Here is a 20,231-nt window from a genome sequence, read left to right as displayed (position 1 = left end):
GTAGATATGTTGCTCCCCCCATCCTTGTAGATATGTTGCTCACCCATCCTTGTATATATGTTGCTCCCCCATCCTTGTAGATATGTTGCTCCCCCCATCCTCGTATATATGTTGCTCCCCCAGCCTTGTATATCCTGTATGTTGCTCCCCCATCCTTGTAGATATGTTGCTCCCCCATCCTTGTAGATATGTTGCTCCCCCATCCTTGTATATATGTTGCTCCCCCATCTTTGTATATACAGTGGTGGCCAAAAGTATTGGCACCCCTGCAATTCTGTCAGATAATACTCAGTTTCTTCCTGAAAATGATTGTAATCACAAATTCTTTGGTATTATTATCTTCATTTAATTTGCTTGCAAGGAAAAAACACAAAAAGAGAATGAAGCAAAAATCAAATCATTGATCATTTCACACAAAACTCCAAAAATGGGCCAGACAAAAGTATTGGCACCCTCAGCCTAATACTTGGTTGCACAACCTTTAGCCAAAATAACTGCGAACGACCGCTTTCCGTAACCATCAAGGAGTTTCTTACAATGCTCTGCTGGAATTGTAGACCATTCTTCTTTGGCAAACTGCTCCAAGTCCCTGATATTTGAAGGGTGCCTTCTCCAAACTGCCATTTTGAGATCTCTCCACAGGTGTTCTATGGGATTCAGGTCTGGACTCATTGCTGGCCACCTTAGAAGTCTCCAGTGCTTTCTCTCAAACGATTTTATAGTGCTTTTGGAAGTGTGTTTTGGGTCATTGTCCTGCAGGAAGACCCATGACCTCTGAGGGAGACCCAGCTTTCTCACACTGGGCCCTACATTATGCTGCAAAATGTTTTGGTAGTCTTCAGACTTCATAATGCCATGCACACGGTCAAGCAGTCCAGTGCCAGAGGCAGAAAAAGAAACCCCAAAACATCAGGGAACCTCCGCCATGTTTGACTATAGGGACCGTGTTCTTTTCTTTGAATGCCTCTTTTTTTTCCTGTACACTCTATGTTGATGCTTTTTGTCAAAAAACTCTACTTTTGTCTCATCTGACCAGAGAACATTCTTCCAAAACGTTTTAGGCTTTCTCAGGTAAGTTTTGGCAAACTCCAGCCTGGCTTTTTTATGTCTCAGCGTAAGAAGTGGGGTCTTCCTGGGTATCCTACCATACAGTCCCTTTTCATTCAGACACCGACGGATAGTATGGGTTGACACTGTTGTACCCTCGGACTGCAGGGCAGCTTGAACTTGTTTGGATGTTAGTCGAGGTTCTTAATCCACCATCCGCACAATCTTGTGTTGAAATCTCTCGTCAATTCTTCTTTTCCGTCCACATCTAGGGAGGTTAGCCACAGTGCCATGGGCTTTAAACTTCTTGATGACACTGCACACGGAAGACACAGGAACATTCTGGTGTTTGGAGATGGACTTGTAGCCTTGAGATTGCTCATGCTTCCTCACAATTTGGTTTCTCAAGTCCTCAGACAGTTCTTTGGTCTTCTTTCTTTTCTCCATGCTCAATGTGGTACACACAAGGACACAGGACAAAGGTTGAGTCAACTTTAATCCATGTTAACTGGCTGCAAGTGTGATTTACTTATTGCCAACACCTGTTAGGTGCCACAGGTAAGTTACAGGTGCTGTTAATTACACAAATTAGAGAAGCATCACATGATTTTTCAAGCAGTGCCAATTCTTTTGTCCACCCTCTTTTTTAGGTTTGGTGTGGAATTGTATCCAATTTGGCTTTAGGACAATTCTTTTTGTGTTTTTTCATTGAAGACAAATTAAATGAAGATAATAATACCAAAGAATTTGTGATCGCTATCATTTTCAGGAAGAAACTGAGTATTATCTGACAGAATTGCAGGGGTGCCAATACTTTTAGCCACCACTGCATGTTGCTCCCCCATCCTTTTATATATATATTGCTCCCCCATCCTTGTAGATATGTTGCTCCCCCATGTTTGTATATATGTTGCTCCCCCATCCTTGTATATATGTTGCGTCCCCATCCTTGTATTTATGTTGCTCCCCCAGCCTTGTATATATGTTGCTCCCCCAGCGTTGTATATATGTTGCTCCCCCATCCTTGTATATATGTTGCTCCCCCATCCTTGTAGATATGTTGCTCCCCCCATCCTTGTAGATATGTTGCTCCCCCCATCCTTGTAGACATGTTGCTTCCCCATTCTTGTATATATGTTGCTCCGCCATCCTTGTATATATGTTGCTCCCCCAGCCTCGTATATATGTTACTCCCCCAGCCTTGTAGATATGTTGCTCCCCCATCCTTGTAGATATGTTGCTCCCCCATCCTTGTAGATATGTTGCTCCCCCATCCTTGTACATATGTTGCTCCCCCATCTTTGTATATATGTTGCTCACCCTTCCTTGTATATATATTGCTCCCCCAGCCTTGTATATATATTGCTCCCCCATCTTTGTATATATGTTGCTCCCCCATCCTTGTAGATATGTTGCTCCCCCATCCTTGTAGATATGTTGCTCCCCCATCCTTGTATATATGTTGCTCCCCCATCCTTGTATATATGTTGCTCCCCCAGCCTTGTATATCTGTTGCTCCCCCTTCCTTGTAGATATGTTGCTCCCCCATCCTTGTATGTATGTTGCTCCCCCATCCTTGTATATATGTTGCTCCCCCAGCCTTGTATATATGTTGCTCCCCCATCCTTGTATATATGTTGCTCCCCCAGCCTTGTATATCTGTTGCTCCCCCGTCCTTGTAACTATGTTGCTCCCCCTGCCTTGTAGATATGTTGCTCCCCCATGCTTGTATATATTTTCCTCCCCCAGCCTTGTATATATGTTGCTCCCCCATCCTTGCATATATGTTGCTCCCCCATCCTTGTATATATGTTGCTCCCCCAGCCTTAAAGATCACGGCTTCAAGAAGATGGCCACGGCCACCGGAAAAAAATGCACTCTGCGCTGCCTGACCGCCGACACCGGCCTCGCGGCATTTCGCCACTTCTGCCACCACCGGGTTCCTAAAGGAGGGAGGAACCCTGCTTCCTGCTTCCTGCGATCTACCTCCACCACCACCGCAACTCCCCAGTATGTTCGGACCATGAGACGTACCCCCTATTTTCCTCCCAAATTTTGGGGAAAAAAGTGCTTCTTATGGTCTGAAAAATATGGTACCTTTAATAGCTGGCACTAGAAAGGTGGCTTTATTTTTTTGGAGGAGGGTTTAAATAACATTTTCTTTTCCCGGGGAGAATAGCCTGGTCTATAAGACTCTCTTCATCTGGTGTTGGTCTTCACAAGGAGAAGTAGTATCCCCCAAAAATTCTATTGCACATGACACTGTCTAATTTCTAGATTAATGCTGACTCAATGCAAACATGAATGTATAATATTTTCAAGGGGTGTTCCTGGACTTTAATGTCGATGATAAAAATATGACTCACTTGATTAGTGTTGATGCTTTAAGTTGGACCCCACTGATTAAATGTTAATGACTAGAGTTGAGCTAATTGACTCACAGGACCCAGCTCAGTATTTCATGGAATCTTGATGGGAGCCTCCTGCCTGCCGACTCTCCTTTTGATTAGCCATATAGGCGTGACATCGTGAGTGTGACACGCCACAACTATGACATCACGCCATGCCAGCTGATCAACAGATGAGCTGGGAATGTCAAGAGGAGTTTTGAAAGGCCCTGTCCAGCAGCTATGGAATACTGACTTGACATCCTAAATACCCCAGATAGGTAGCAGAGGTACTGGAAACCACAAATAGATAGCAGAGGTCCTGGGGACCACAGGCAGGACTCAGAAACACTAAAGTCTTAATATCAAGACACAGGTGTGTGTCTTGGTAAGCCTTATATAGGTCCAGGCAGATGATCACATGGGAGCACGTCAGCCCATCTGCAAAGCCCCACGTGGAGCATAAGGCGATGGCACCACTATCAGTATTTGGTCAGTATTCGGTAAGTATTTTTTCTCAGGGGTGGAAGCCAAAACCAGGTGAGGAACAATCAGAGAAAAGGTATAATAGAAACAAGTGCACCAATTCTGCATTTATCACCCACTCCTAGTTTTGGCTCCCACTCCTGATAAAAAATACTGACCAAATACTGATAGTGGGGCCATGTGTTACACGCACGCCGCTAGGTTCAGATAGAGCGAGATGAGCTTCATGAATTTGTTGGAATCCTGGGGGAACCATTACTGAGGGCGACCATAGGCTGCAACTTCTCTCAGGCACACAATAGATTCAATTGCTGACCAGACACATCTGACACGAGTCTTTTTCAACAGTTTAACAGTGGGATTTAATCTGAAGCACGGCCAGTGCAATTCAGGGATATTACAGCAACACTCTTCATTACAGTACAGGCTATTAAAGCAGGCACAGTAATGTCAGTCTCTTCATTAGCATAATTCAGCACAGATTAGATCTCTTTGCAGCACAATCTTTTATGCATACACAATCACAGGCTTTTTCCATCACAAAGACTCAATAGTTCATAGCATTCTTTATACTGCATGGAGATGTAGGGGGGGGGAGGGTTTGATGAGGGAGATGATCCTTATGAGACAATTCCTTCCAGTCCTTATCTTTCTGCCCTATAATACTCCACACTGTTAGCTCAGGGAGTCTATCTGACCTGTGTTTAGCTTCCCTCCTGACCTGAATTATGTTACCTTGCCTTCTGTGAGATACAGATTACACACCACCTTTCTCTTTGGCTCCAGCCAGACAGTAAACAACTTCTCCACAATCCCACTGCTAAACACTCCCTGTCTCATGTGACTGTGTTAACCCCTCTAGTTGCTGGATGCTTCTGGAGCACAACACTTCCTGTCTACTGTGCTTGTGTTACTTCTAATAGTTGCTGGATGCTTTTGAAGTAACAGCACTACTTCTGCATGTCACACGTGGCCTAACAGAGTTTAGCAGACCGGGTTGAGGGAAGCAAAGCCCAGATCCTGGACAGGTGCGAAACAGTCTGGCTGTAGCTTATTTACTTTTCTCTACCATCTATCTCATTGAAATAAAAATACAAGCTTCAGTGTACACATTTATGGGAAAAATGACAAATGCTAAATGTATGAACAGATTCCTACACGACTTCCCGATCAGACTACACATGGGATTTGATTGTAGTCTGTTACCGTGGAGATGCATAGATCTTTATATGAACTGCTGGCATCAAAAAGTAGGAGATTATCAATGCCTATTATTTAAAAAGTTGCTTCTTTTTTTTTTTAGATACTTTAGAGAAATTAAAATTTGCTGTAAGGGTGTTTCTACCATTTCATAAAGAAAATAGGATTTTTTTTTTTTATTCCAAATATGTAGCTTACTAATAAATCCCATACATTCTTGATATTCTTAGGGTAAGCTTGTTCTTTTTGGCTTGTCCTAGAATTAAAGATTTATGAGATTTACAAACCAGCTACTTCTTTGAAAAGCTCTGCCAGTTTTTCTCCTCGACTCCTTGTCCTGTGATTTTATGGCGTGTCCCCTGCACTTTCCATCTTTCTGACATTAAGCAGTTGTTACTTTATGAAGAGACAGACCAAAGGATTCATGATCATGTCCTCAGATGTATGTGAAAGGAAAATCTGGACTTTAATAGAGCTAAGATGTATACCACCTACTTATATAGAAACATCACTGGTTAACTCTTTACCACTTGCTGACCGTTCACACATCTCAAGCATATGTTGAAGCGGTTGTCGACCTTTGTGGGGCATTTTTTTCTCTTACTTAAATGCATGTAATTGGGGCTAAAAATAATTTTTTGCAATTGGGTTTCATTAAGAATTGTGCACCCTTGGTCTTCTATAACCTCTTTGCTGCACAGTCTATTGTTGGCTGTCGAATGAGTTATCTGAGAATCCATTAGTGAGCTCGTTATGACATTCTGAAGGGGAGTTTGCAACTTTTTTATCTGTCTATGCTTCAGCTGCTCACAGCTGATTGATGATTGCAGACCCCATAAAAGATGAATATTCCAGGACACAAAGAGCCTGCAAAAGTCAAATGGTGTCAAATTTTTAATGGAATCCAATTGCAAAAAATGATTTTTACACACAAATAGATACATACTATATACAGTGAATCTGTCAGTAGGATCCTTCTTCCTAAGCCGTCTACATGGACATGCATGTCATAGGAAGCTGAATAAAATGATAACTTGATATCTGTAATCTGATTTCTTATTCCAGAGAAATCTAAATTTTTCTTAACATGTAAATGAGCTGTTAAGATCTATGGGCCAGACATAGATCTCCATTAGAATCTGCCTCCAGAGCTTATTTTAAATGAAAGGGGAAGATAACCAGGGGAGGAGTCCTGAGGAGATAATTTGCATATTCCCACTGCATTTTGGGGTAAGTGAAGAGTCTCCGCGAGCTCAAAGAACACTGGATTTTGGCTGTTGGAGCTGAAAAGAGGACATCGGTAAACAAGGGGAGGAGTCCTGAGGAGATAATTTGCATATTCCCACTGCATTTTGGGGTAAGTGAAGAGTCTCCGCGAGCTCAAAGAACACTGGATTTTGGCTGTTGGAGCTGAAAAGAGGACATCGGTAAACCAGGGGAGGAGTCCTGAGGAGATAATTTGCATATTCCCACTGCATTTTGGGGTAAGTTAAGAGTCTCCGCGAGCTCAAAGAACACTGGATTTTGGCTGTTGGAGCTGAAAAGAGGACATCGGTAAACCAGGGGAGGAGTCCTGAGGAGATAATTTGCATATTCCCACTGCATTTTGGGGTAAGTGAAGAGTCTCCGCGAGCTCAAAGAACACTGGATTTTGGCTGTTGGAGCTGAAAAGAGGACATCGGTAAACCAGGGGAGGAGTCCTGAGGAGATAATTTGCATATTCCCACTGCATTTTGGGGTAAGTGAAGAGTCTCCGCGAGCTCAAAGAACACTGGATTTTGGCTGTTGGAGCTGAAAAGAGGACATCGGTAAACCAGGGGAGGAGTCCTGAGGAGATAATTTGCATATTCCCACTGCATTTTGGGGTAAGTGAAGAGTCTCCGCGAGCTCAAAGAACACTGGATTTTGGCTGTTGGAGCTGAAAAGAGGACATCGGTAAACCAGGGGAGGAGTCCTGAGGAGATAATTTGCATATTCCCACTGCATTTTGGGGTAAGTGAAGAGTCTCCGCGAGCTCAAAGAACACTGGATTTTGGCTGTTGGAGCTGAAAAGAGGACATCGGTAAACCGCGCGCCTACCGGCGCGCGCATTTTGAAGCTTTTTTTTTTTAAGCTTTTTTCACTGTTTTCAGAACATTAACAGTAAGAACATGGAAGAGTCTAGGAGCCATTTGGTGAGCTGCATATCCTGCTACATGTTCACAGACTTGCCAGTGGAAAAGCCAAACTTCACATGCCAGAAATGCAAGCTTGTGTCCCTGTTGGAGGAAAAGTTGCGAAATCTAGAAGAGAGGTTAACTACCTTGAAAATCATTAAGGAAGGTGAAGAGTTCTTAGACAGAGCAGAATTATCTCTTCATGATTCAGAAAGAGAAGAAATTCGAACTGCACCTGATGAAACAGAGGAATGGAAGCATGTGACCCAGAGAAGCAGGAGGATCGAGAGGCAGTCAGCACCCATACTGCTCAGGAACCAGTACCAGGCTCTCACGCAGGAGAACCATGAAGAAATACAGCAAAATAAGACTTTGCCAGCAATGAATAACCTTGTAAGCCCTCAGAATCCTCCTGGATGGAGAAAGAAGAATGTTGTGAAGAAAAAACGGAGAGTGGTGGTCATGGGGGATTCCCTGTTAAGAGGAACAGAGGCCGCTATCTGCAGACCAGACATAACCTCAAGAGAAATGTGCTGTCTTCCAGGAGCAAAAATTAAAGATGTGTCTGACAGGATATCAAGACTCTTCAGACCTACAGATCACTACCCATTCCTGCTAATACATGTGGGGACAAATGACACCGCAAGAAAGGACCTGGAAACCATCTGCAGTGACTTTGAAGACTTAGGCAAGAAAGTGAAAGAATTGGGAGCGCAGGTGGTCTTCTCATCCATCCTCCCAGTGGATGGCCATGGAACAATGAGGTGGAATAAGATTCTACAGGTGAACAACTGGCTACGTCGATGGTGCCGTCAACAAGGATTTGGATTTCTGGATCACGAAATGAATTACCTATACGATGGACTACTTGCTAGAGATGGGGTGCACCTTACGAAGACTGGAAAACATGTATTTGGAAGTCGCCTTGCTACACTCATCAGGAGAGCTTTAAACTAGAACAATGTGGGAAGGGAAGCAAAAGGCCAGAAAAAGCCATACAGCTGACAAATACTATTGAGATCTCTGCTACTGGAAGTGGAAAGGAAGAACAAAGACAAAACAATTTAAATAATAAAAATATGGGAGGAAGAGAAACCAATCACAAACTAAAATGTTTTTATACAAATGCACAAAGCATGGGCAACAAACAAGGAGAATTGGAACTACTAACGCAGGAAAAGGAATATGATGTTATTGGAATCACTGAAACTTGGTGGGACGATACACATGATTGGAATAAAAGGCTAAAAGGATACAACTTATTTGCAAGAAACAGACTTGATAAACGAGGAGGAGGTGTCGCATTGTATGTTAGAAAAGCGTATATCTGCACAGAGATTGAAGATTCAGAGACTGGGAGTTCTGTGGAAACTGTTTGGGTAAGAATACAAGGAGAGAACAACGGAAAGGACACCATTGTAGGCATTTACTACAGGCCACCTGGGCAAGCTGAAGATATGGATGAACTCTTTATGTATCAAATGACCAAGTTCTCCAAAAAATATGACGTAGTGGTCATGGGAGATTTCAACTATCCAGACATTTGTTGGGAATCTCTCTCAAGTAAAACTAACAGGTCAAGCAAATTCTTATCCTCTCTTGCTGACAACTTTATCTTCCAAAAGGTAGGGGAGAAAACAAGGGGATCTGCTACTTTGGATCTAATCCTTATAAACAGGGAGGAAATGGTTGAGGAGGTAAAGGTGGCTGGGACGCTAGGAGGCAGCGATCATGCTATTATAGAAATTTGGATAACTAGAGGAGGAAGACATGTGAAGACTCAAACTTCAAGGTTAGATTTTAGAAAGGCAGATTTTAAGAGACTCAGAAAGAGAATAGGAGGGATCCAATGGCTGGATGTCCTTAAGGACAAAAATGTCCAGGAAGGATGGGAAATTTTTAAAAATGAGATTCTCAAAGCACAATCGTTAACAATCCCGAAAAGTAGGAAGAATGGGAAGCATTTAAGGAAACCAGGATGGATGAACACAGAACTTAAACACATGCTAAAAAGAAAGAAAGAAATGTTTATTAAATGGAAAGAGGGAGGCATATCTAAAGAAGATTATAATGCAGTCTGCAGATCCTGCAGGGCACGTATCAGGTTAGCTAAAGCTGACAATGAATTAAGGCTTGCAAGAGATGTCAAAAGCAATAAAAAAGGATTTTGGGGGTATGTCAAAAGTAAAAGAAAAGTCAAAGATGCTATAGGATTTTTACAGGATGAAAATGGAGAAATGGTAAGAGAGGATGTTGAGAAGGCCGAACTTTTTAATTCCTATTTTGCATCTGTTTTCTCTCAGAAAGAAAATGTAACATCAACTGATCTTCACTGTCCTTTTAGAGGAATAGAGGAATCCAAGTTATCTGTAAACAGAAAGATTGTGAGGGAATATTTACCTAACATAAATGAGTTCAAGTCTCCAGGTCCAGATGAATTACACCCCAGAGTACTGAAGGAGATCATAGAAGAAATTTTAGAACCACTCTCCATAATCTTTGAAAATTCTTGGAGAACAGGAGAAGTCCCAGAAGACTGGAGAAGAGCAAATGTTGTTCCTATCTTCAAAAAGGGGAAGAAGGTGGACCCAGGGAACTATAGGCCGGTGAGTCTGACTTCTATACCAGGAAAGATCTTTGAACAAATTATTAAACAACATGTATGTAAGTACATGGATAAGAATGAAGTGATTAACCAGAGTCAGCATGGGTTTGTAACTAACAAGTCATGTCAGACTAACTTAATTTCCTTCTATGACAGAATCACTGACTGGGTGGATCAGGGAAATGCTGTAGATATAGTATATCTTGACTTCAGCAAAGCATTTGACAAAGTATCTCACACCATCCTTATTGAAAAAATGACCAAGTATGCAATGGACCAGGCAACTGTTAGGTGGATTCATAACTGGCTTAGTGATCGGACTCAAAGGGTGGTTGTAAATGGCTTCACATCCAGCTGGATGAATGTCTCAAGTGGGGTACCACAGGGCTCCGTCCTGGGACCTGTATTGTTCAACATCTTTATCAATGATTTAGATGAAGGAATTGAGGGTAAACTGATTAAATTTGCTGATGACACAAAGCTAGAAGGGATAGCTAATACTAGAGAAGAGAGAGAGAGGATTCAAAAAGACCTAAATAAACTGGAGCAGTGGGCAGCAACCAACAGAATGGTTTTTAACAGGGAAAAATGCAAAGTACTACATCTGGGCAATAAAAATGAAAAAAGCATATACAGAATGGGAGGAATAGAGCTAAGCAACAGTACATGTGAAAAAGACTTAGGTATACTAATAGATCATAGACTGAACATGAGTCAACAGTGTGATGCAGCAGCAAAAAAGGCAAATACAATTCTGGGATGTATTAACAGAAGCATACAGTCTAGATCACGTGAAGTCATTATCGGTCTTTACTCCTCTTTGGTCAGACCTCATCTGGAATACTGTGTACAGTTTTGGGCACCACATTTTAAAAAAGACATAGACAAACTGGAGCAAGTTCAGAGAAGAGCGACCAGAATGGTGACTGGTCTGCAAACCATGTCCTATGAGGAACGGTTGCAGGATTTGGGAATGTTTAGCTTGCAAAAAAGAAGACTGAGAGGAGACTTAATAGCTGTCTACAAATATGTCAAGGGCTGTCACATTGTAGAAGGATCATCTTTATTCTCATTTGCACAAGGAAAGACTAGAAGCAATGGGATGAAACTAAATGGGAGGAGACACAGATTAGATATTAGAAAAAACTTTTTGACAGTTGATTAATGAGTGGAACAGGCTGCCACGAGAGGTGGTGAGTTCCCCTTCAATGGACGTCTTCAAACAGAGGCTGGACAGACATCTGTCTGAGATGATTTAGTGAATCCTGCTTTGAGCAGGGGGTTGGACCAGATGACCCAGGAGGTCCCTTCCAACTCTACCATTCTATGATTCTATGATTCTATGATACCAGTGTGAGACATGTAGATCAGGAAAGCAGGCTGTCAGTCATTACATGTCTCACACTGGTAATGGCTCCTTTAAAATAAGCTCTGGAGGCAGATTCTCTGAGAGATCTATGTCTGGCCCATAGATCCTAACATCTCATTTACAGATTAAGAAAAACATGGATTTCTTTGGAATAAGACATCATATATCAAGGTGTAATTTTATTCAGCTTCCTATGACCTACATGCCCACATAGACGGCTTAGGAGGGTTGATCATACTGACAGATTCCCTTCAAGTACTTTTTCCAAAGGAAAACAACCCCTATAATATCTGTTTTTGGCGATCCACCAAACTACTCCAAACTTATAGCATCTATGTTGTCTTTTAGCACTCAGTGTTTCAGTTTCAGAGAAATTCTTTGTTCAATGTTAACGAGCCACAAGCACATGGGGCTTGGTTCCTTACTTAAAGCTCTCCGGCCTCTCTCCCTCTTTCCCCACCCACCACTAGCCTCCCGTCTCTGAGTGACAGGTCACTCTTCTGTCAGTGACCTGCTCCTCTGCCCAAGACCTCGCATAAACGCCATTATTTATGGGGTGGACCATGCGTAGTAAGGTGCTGAGGAATTTGTGAAATTGATGGTGCTTGTTCAAGATCTCTGCCCAATGATTAGATTATGTGCCTTGCTAGGAAATAGCTTGAACATGTTCTTGTGTCCACCGCAAACTGGACTTCCAGTATGGAAGACCAATAATCCTGCTGCTCAAGGCAAGGGTTTCAAATGTGTTCCCTTCTTTGGTCCTAAAGATCAGTATGATAGCATGATGGACATTCAGTTATTTTAGTGCCCACAACTTTCCCACTAAAGGGAATACATACTTCCCCATGACCTCCAGAAATGTATGGCTCTCGATACAGAGCACCTAACCATCCCACTGTGTATTGTGTCTGTAGAAAGACTACGGACTCCTCCAGTCCCTCTCGTGGCTCCATCTATCTCTGCCCTTCAACATTTGCTATCTTCAACAGGTGACAGTGAGTAAAATCTATTACTGTACTTCTACTTAATAAGACCCTTAGCTCTTCTTACCCCATCTTCAGGTCCAAGTTCTCAGCCACAAGAACTTTATCTTAGGTCCATAGGAAGAGGACCCGCAGAATGCCCCACATCAGGCATTAATTTTAATAATTTCCATCAACAATTGAGTTCATTTTTATTACTAAACTGAACTTATGAATTATTTCTCCATTGTTTTATAGATTTCTATTTAATTTTTAATGTTTGTGAATTATGCATCGTCACTCCCCCCCAGCATTGTCCATTATAGATGTGCCAAGTCCCACAAGTCGTCTTTGAAAACAATGTCTAAATTGTGTTTATTTTATTAAAGATTGATCGAGACAAAAAAATGTTGTTTCATTGAGAAGATGGAATTCCAGATGGGACCTATTCTTCCTGAGGGCAGACGCTTTCTGGTGCATCCCGTTGTAATTTGCAAACTATTGTACGGCTATAAACACATAAAATGATTGTTTATTTGTGTCTATCCATCATTACTTCTTTTCGGTTGGAGCTTGGGTGGAGGGTTTTGTTCTAAGAGTGAGAAAGAATGTGTCAGGAATTGGAGAGCTGCCACAGACCAGCTAAACACCTCACGGGGCTTTTAAGGTCAAGATTTGCTGAAAGGTATTTAGTGCCACCTTCTACAAAACAGAAACAAATGTTCTTGAGGAGTAGATGGACAAAGGTTAAAATAAACTATAGTGACTGCCGAGACTTCCAAGTCCACACAGTGGAGTAAATTTACCATATACTGTACATAGACTCATAGTTCCTGACTCATGCAAATGTCCGAAAATCAAATGAATGAGATCTAGAAAGTTACCAATGTTTGTTAAGAAAACTTTCAGATGGAAGAAAACTGCCTTTTTAATTCTACTTATTGGAGGTAGCTACCCTATAAGTCAGTGTCCAATCATTTACTAAGCTTCGCAGCACGACCATAGACATTGGCCAACCAATTCGTGGGCCGTGTTTTGGGATACTTATGGGTCATCAATACAGAGCAGGGTAGAGGCTGGCTTGATAAAACGCCTTAGATAAACTGATTCTAATTATGGAGACCTACTAATAAGGGTGAGGGGCAAGTATCATGAAACAGCTGTCTCCAGATGGGTTTCTTGCTGGTTTATATCCCTAGTTGCAAGGTTTGTTACATTGATGGACATACCTATTGGGTAGTCACCTCCAACCCCCAAGAAGATAGTTTTCTTCCTTTGTCAGGACTGCTAAGTTATAGATTTTTCCCCAGAAAGCATTGCTTAAAGGGGTTTTCTGCACTCGAAAAAAACCCTGTACCCTGGCTGCAGTTAATTTAAAGGGAACCTGTCAGCTGATACATGCTGCCCAAACCGTGGGCAGCATGTATCAGTTACTAACTGTAGTATCCCAGCTATGTATGTTTGTCTCTGAAACATTTCAGTGTTTCAAAGAAAAATATGCTTTAATAGCTGCCTAATCATGACAAATAATTGACTAATCCTATAGGCGGATCCCCAGCGGCTTTTCCCCGCCCACTGATCGTGACTGGCAAGCCACTGCCTACTCACGGATAGAAGCCGCCTGCAATCCGCCTGTATGACTAGTCAATAGCGTAGCTCGGTCCCCGGCAGCTTAACACATCTCCTTCACATAGAGTTGATCAGGTTCTTGGTCCACTCCTCTTCAATGGCTGTGCGACGTTGCTGGATATTGGCAGGAACTTGAACAAGCTGTCATATACGCCGATCCAGAGCATCCCAAACATGCTCAATGGGTGACATGTCTGGTGAGTATGCGGCCATGCAAGAACTTTGCACAGCCATTGAAGAGGAGTGGAGCAACATTCTAAAGGCCACAATCAACAACCTGATAAACTCCATGTGAAGCAGATGTGTTGCGCTGCGTGAGGCAAATGGTGGTCACACCAGATATTGACTGGCTTTCCGACACCTCCCCCTCGGAAACTCCTAATACTATAAAACTACACATTTTAGAGTGGTCTTTTATTGTGGCCATCCTAAGGCACACCTTTACAATAATTATGCTGACTAAACAGCATCATGATATGCCACACCTGTGAAGTAGATGGATTATCTTGGCAAAGGAGAAGAGCTCACTAAAAATGAGACCGAAAACAAAAGTGTTGCGTTTAGGCACAGGTAGAGAAGGGTAGGGCCCTTGATAGTAAAGATATAGTATTGTGTAGCCCAGGGGATGGGGATGACTCCGCGCCCAGGCCTTGTTGCCTGATCTTGGGGGATGTCGCGGTAGTCGGCTCCCGAGGCCGTACCCTGGGCCTCTCTTTTAAAAGGGTGGTTAATTATATGAAAGTTCGTGAAGCCACCTGTGGTGCCTGGTGAGGATCACCAGCGCTGCGGCAGCCCACTGAAGCCGGTGTTCAGGCAGCTTGGGTGGTAGAGCTCCCCACAGGTGGAGCAGGGCCTCAGGGCAGCGTAGAAAGGGGGATGCAGGACAGAGGGGACCCAGCCGGATCAAAGCAAGAATGGGAGCACACACGAAAGTCACTTCTGTACCTTTACTGGTGTTAATTCAGGAACACCCCGGAGCACTGTAGGGTGAGGGGTGCACGTCCGGATTCTCCCCAGTGAGCGGGTGTACGGCCTCCTGTTTCTTGCCTCTCTGTAGTAAGTTTCTGACCTGCCTGGAGCTAGGCCTAACTTTGTTTCTGTCCTGCATCTGCTGATCTTGTGGTAGGGCCTTCTCTTGGAGAGCACTCTCCCTGCTTGCGGGGCCTGCGTGACTCCTGGCTCTGTTACGTATCAGCTCCTTGGTGATCCTGGGACCTGAAGTCTTCCAGGGGTCTCCGGTTGTCTCTACAGGGGGATATACGGCCCTGTAGATGCGGACCCAGTGTCCGGTATATGTTTCTGGGGTGAGCTGGTAAAGCTCCTCTGCCCCCAATGCTGCTCACTCCTCCTGCCTTCGGCCTACTCGGGGCCCTCACTAGGCAATTCACACTGGCAGCTAGCTGGCTGCTTCTTCTGCCGCTCTTACGGTGTCGGCACACCATAAGCTCTAACTGAGCCCCCTGAATCTAGCTAGCAGTAGCCTTGTGCTCCACTGCTGAACTATTAGCTGAGTTCTCTAAACTAGACTGAGCTCCATTGCAGACTGACCTCTCTTAGGCTTCTCTACTGCAGGAACTCTTCAGAGGAACTCCTAGACTAGACTCAAGTGCCACAGTATCAGCGCACACTCTTAGTTTAATAATATTTTATTCCAATACACAGTTGAAAAATTAAGATGTTCTGTGGGTTCTGTACTGTAGGTGACAAAGTTATCAGATGTTTCGAATATCCCGAGTCTTTTTCATGTGGTTGCAATGTGAAGTCATGGAAGTGGGTGGACTGCAGTACAGTGATTAAATAAGTGTCAGCAAGAGAACAAGGATGCTGTATACTGCATAGTGCTGTACAACGTCCTTTCCCTCCTACTGAAGCTGCTGCCCACTATGCGTTTTTCAAGCGTTTTTGATGCGGAATTTCAGGAGCGAAAACGCTTAAAAAACGCTTGGTAATACGTGCCCCATGATCCCCAATGATAATCCGCATGTGCTGTGCACATGCTGTGGAAATTTCCGCTGCGGATTATCATTGCGGAAAAATCCGCAGCATGTCCATTAATTTTGCAGACACGCAGCGTAATTGTCGCCATTGACTTGCATTGAATCGCTTAATATCCGCATGACTACATGTGCACATACGGATATTAAGCGATTCAATTTGCGGTTGGTACCCGAGTCTGGAGAAGAAGACTTTCCTCCAGTCCCGGGTACCATGGTACCTGTTAAAAAAAGAATTTAAAATAAAAAATAAACATTATACTACACCACCGCGAGCCGCCCAAGACACCGGACGCAGCGGAGAAAAGACTGGGGGCCATCAGAAGGTGAGTATAATATTTTTTTTTACATTTTTTACCATTTTAATTCTTTTTTTCAACAATTACTTGGTCACACTATATAAATCCAAGCCGGTTGCATGGATTTATATAGTGTGACCAAGTTGTCAAGCACTTTTCCAAGTGATGCTAAAATCGCTTGGAAAAGCGCTTGATAACCCGCATGCAGAAATGCATGCAAAAATGCTTGACAAACGCTTCTACCTGGCAGGAAAAACGCACGTAAAATCCACATGTGTTTTTCCTGCCAGAGAGATGCGTAAAAAATATGCAGCATTTCTGCATCGTGGGCACTTAGCTTGACGCTTATTCCATTACGGCACTGCAGTCCACTCACTTCCATGACTCCTCATTGAACCGTGTGAAAAAGGCTCAGGAGAGTCAAAACATCTGATAATTTTGTCTCCTACAGTACAGAATCTACACGTTCATCCTTCTACTGGAAACACTGTATTGGAATAAAATATTTTATTTGCATCAAAACTAACAGTGTGCGGTGATACTATATATCTTCTGTCAAGGCCCCACCCTTCTCTACCTCCACCTCTATGTCAACCTCAAAGAGTGCATCCCAGATTATCTATATCTACAATGCCTATAGTAACTAGATTTATAACCACCAAGTGTATTAACCTCTAAAGTATCTGTAACCATCAAGCATGTTGTCTCTTCATTAGTAAATTTGTACATGAACATCCATATGATATCTTTAAGTGGGGAAACCACTGGAAATGACAATGTATATTATCCATATCCATATCATGGGCACCAATGGCTCCTGATGGACCTAACTGACTATAAATTGTTCACTTTATCTGTAAAATAGTGTTGCATGCTGCATTATTTTCTATTCAACAAAACTGTTGAATTTTGTGATAGAGACTCCAATAGAGACGTGAACCTATCCTGAAGGAGGCTACTATTTGTTTGTGAGCAGACTCTTTAGCATAGTATAAGAAGACAAATGGACTCCACAGTAAGTGCTTTCCCATGGGCAGTGACTGTGTGTGGCTGTGTGGACCGACTAACGAAAGTCAACATCTAACCCAAAAGAGGAAGTGCTAGAGATGCTATGTGGAAATTTCATTCAGTTTGTTAGGCTTAGGTCATTCATCATGGTTAGATTTCATTTAGAGTAATGGTAATCTACATGTAAACCGCACTTCAGCATATAGAGGTCGTGACCATTTGTTATTGATGATACAGTAGATTAATAGAACATGTGCTCCACACTCTTTACGACCAAGACTTGAAGGCGGCTGACCAGTGTGAACCAATGGTTCCATCAGTTAAAAATATTACTTTATAGTTGCAGAATTATTTCTAATAATTGGAAAACATGGTCCGTCATGGAATTTTTAAAGGAAATGTAATGTTATATTATGATTAAAAGTTGTGCGTTCTCTTAAATAAAGTTTTTTCTTTTTTTACATTATTTCATATTGCAGGATATTCAAAAAAAGACCACTACTGAGTAGTACAGTAATGTAACGCGAACTCAACACACCCACCGGAATGAGGGTAAAAAATAAGGAAATATCTAAATATAACCATATTTATTCTCTTCTCCAATAAAGTTGCCTAAAATTAGTTACCGCAAGTCCTTACATTATTCTATATCATGGAGCTGTAGGCACTGTGTGATTTCATATGGCACAGTACCACTGAGGTATTATACTCATATGAACCCTTGGGAAAAAAAACTCCCATTGCCTCTATATTAAATTTGGTACATACAGAGGTACAATAGGTCCCTATAGAAGTCTCTAGGTGGCTTATAATGGCTCCATACAATTTAGAACTTTTATAGTTATAATGCAGATGTGTGCCTAAGGACTTGGTAATTTTATGCCTAAGGACTTAGTAATAAGGACTTAGAGTAATATTTAGGTTCTGTTTTGCAGTTTTAGGAATCTGTTCAGCAGTATAAACTATAGATGTAGTTATAAAAATTAATAGGACATAATAAAAATAAAATAATAAAAATGTTTCAAATATAATTTGGCCTATGGCTAACAATTACTATAAAGTTCTATGGGTGCCATTTCACAATGCAGCGTCCTTGTTTCTTTCCATGGCTATATTACATCACGTAGGAGGAGCGTGTGGGTAGGGAAGGTAATGAACAAGTAATGTGGTTTTCGGAAACACTCAATTTTCTTTTTCTTTTGCCACTGATTCCCTGCACCTCCCAAAGTTTGTTATTGTCTTCAAACTAGTAAATCATTTCACTGTCAAAAACAACTTGATCTGATTTGATCAGCAACGTGAAAATAGACAATCTGCAAATCACTTTATTTAATATTCAATAACATTTCTGTTGTCTCGCCCCTGAAAAATCTATCGGCAACTAGCTGTCTCTCTTCTGTGTAATTTGCTGTTTGTAGTTGAGTGCAATCTGTCTCTAGCAGCAAAGACCCCAAGATGAATTACAGGAATTGGGTGGCGGGTCTTTGTCTCTACAGGAAGTGTGAGCTGGTCTTTGTCTCTCTACAGGAAGTAAGGAGAGGTTCATGTCTCCATACCAGAAGTGGGGGATCTTTGTCTTTCTACAGGAAGTGGTGGTGGGTCTTTGTCTTACTAAAGAAAGTGGAAGTAGGTCTTTGTCTTTTTACAGGAAGTGGAGACAGGTTTTTATCTTTCTACAGGAAGTGGGGTGGGTCTTTGTCTCTCGACAAGAAGTGAAGGCAGATCTCTGTATTTCTACAGGAAGTTGGGGTGGGTCTTTGTTTTTCTACAGAAAGTGGAGACAGATCTTTATCTTTCCACAGGAAGTGGAGGGCAGGTCTTTTTCTACAGGAAGTGGGGCGGGTCTTTGTCTCTATACAGGAAGTGGGGGCAGGTCTTTGTCTTTCTACAGGAAGTGGAGACAGATCTTTGTCTCTATACAGGAAGTGGGGGCAGGTCTTTGTCTTTCTACCGGAAGTAGGGTGGGCTTTTGCCTCTACAGGAAGTGGAGGCTGGTCTTTATCTCTACAGGAAATGGGAGTGGGTCTTTGGCTGTCTACTGGAAGTAAGGGGAGTTTTAGGTCTCCTTACAGGAAGTGGGGGTGGGTCTTTGTTTATATACAGTTAGTGTGGGTGGGTATTTGTGGGCAAGACTTTGTCTTTCTGCAGGAAGTGGGGTGGGTCCTTGTCTCTTTACAGGAGTAGAGGCAGGTCTTTGTCTGTACCGGAAGTGGTGGCAGTTAAAATTACAGTCCACAGAGTAAAATTACGGATGTGGGTCAAGACAGTTCTTGGACATATTAGACTGGTATGTGCACTAAAAACAGACAAACTTCTGGATAGAAATGTCTATATATAAATATATATATATATAAATGTATATGTATATTTATATATGTATAAAGCATAAGTTGTATAGTGATTTCTTCCCTGCTCCTGCACCACTATATTATTATACTATTTCTTGAAACAGTTGATGATAATTTGCTGTTAAAAATTCATTTTAGCTGTTAAGTCCATATTTTTTCAGGTGACTACAACGGAGGAATTTGGGGCAATATCTATGTGTAAATGCTACAAGACTATGTACATACAGGTGTATATATGGTATGTATAAATATATATTAAATATATGGCACAGGAAAACAGTTTTCTACTATTCCACTCGACCTAATTAAAACAAGTGATGAAATGTACTGTACGGCTGATAAATTGCTTGCTGAGAAACCTGGAAGACCTCAGATGTTACTGAGAGTAGAAACTATTGCCAAAATCTTAGTGCATGTGGTTTACATCTGCAGTATACATGTGGGCCTCACATTTATAAAGACCTGTCAACCTGCGATACTATTTAAAGGAACATTATTCCGTTCATCAAGGGTTCTGTGTCTTTAAATGCATAGTATTAGTGGTAATCAATGTCACAGGTCACGTGCAGAATAATATAACTTTGGACATTTACTATTACACTTTTTTTTAGGAAACTGTTGACTGAAGGAAGCATAAATCTATTAGAAATGGCTGGGGAATCCATTGTATGTTTACACAGGACCTTGCATGGATTTTTCGCTGCCTCTGTACCTCACGTATGAAGGCTAGTTTCCTTTAAG

The sequence above is a fragment of the Phyllobates terribilis genome, unplaced genomic scaffold (assembly GCF_046119375.1).
Source record: "Phyllobates terribilis strain yellow unplaced genomic scaffold, ASM4611937v1 Scaffold_3__8_contigs__length_932513732, whole genome shotgun sequence".
NCBI classification, from domain to species: Eukaryota; Metazoa; Chordata; class Amphibia; order Anura; family Dendrobatidae; genus Phyllobates; species Phyllobates terribilis.
Note: the sequence above shows the minus strand (reverse complement) of the source record.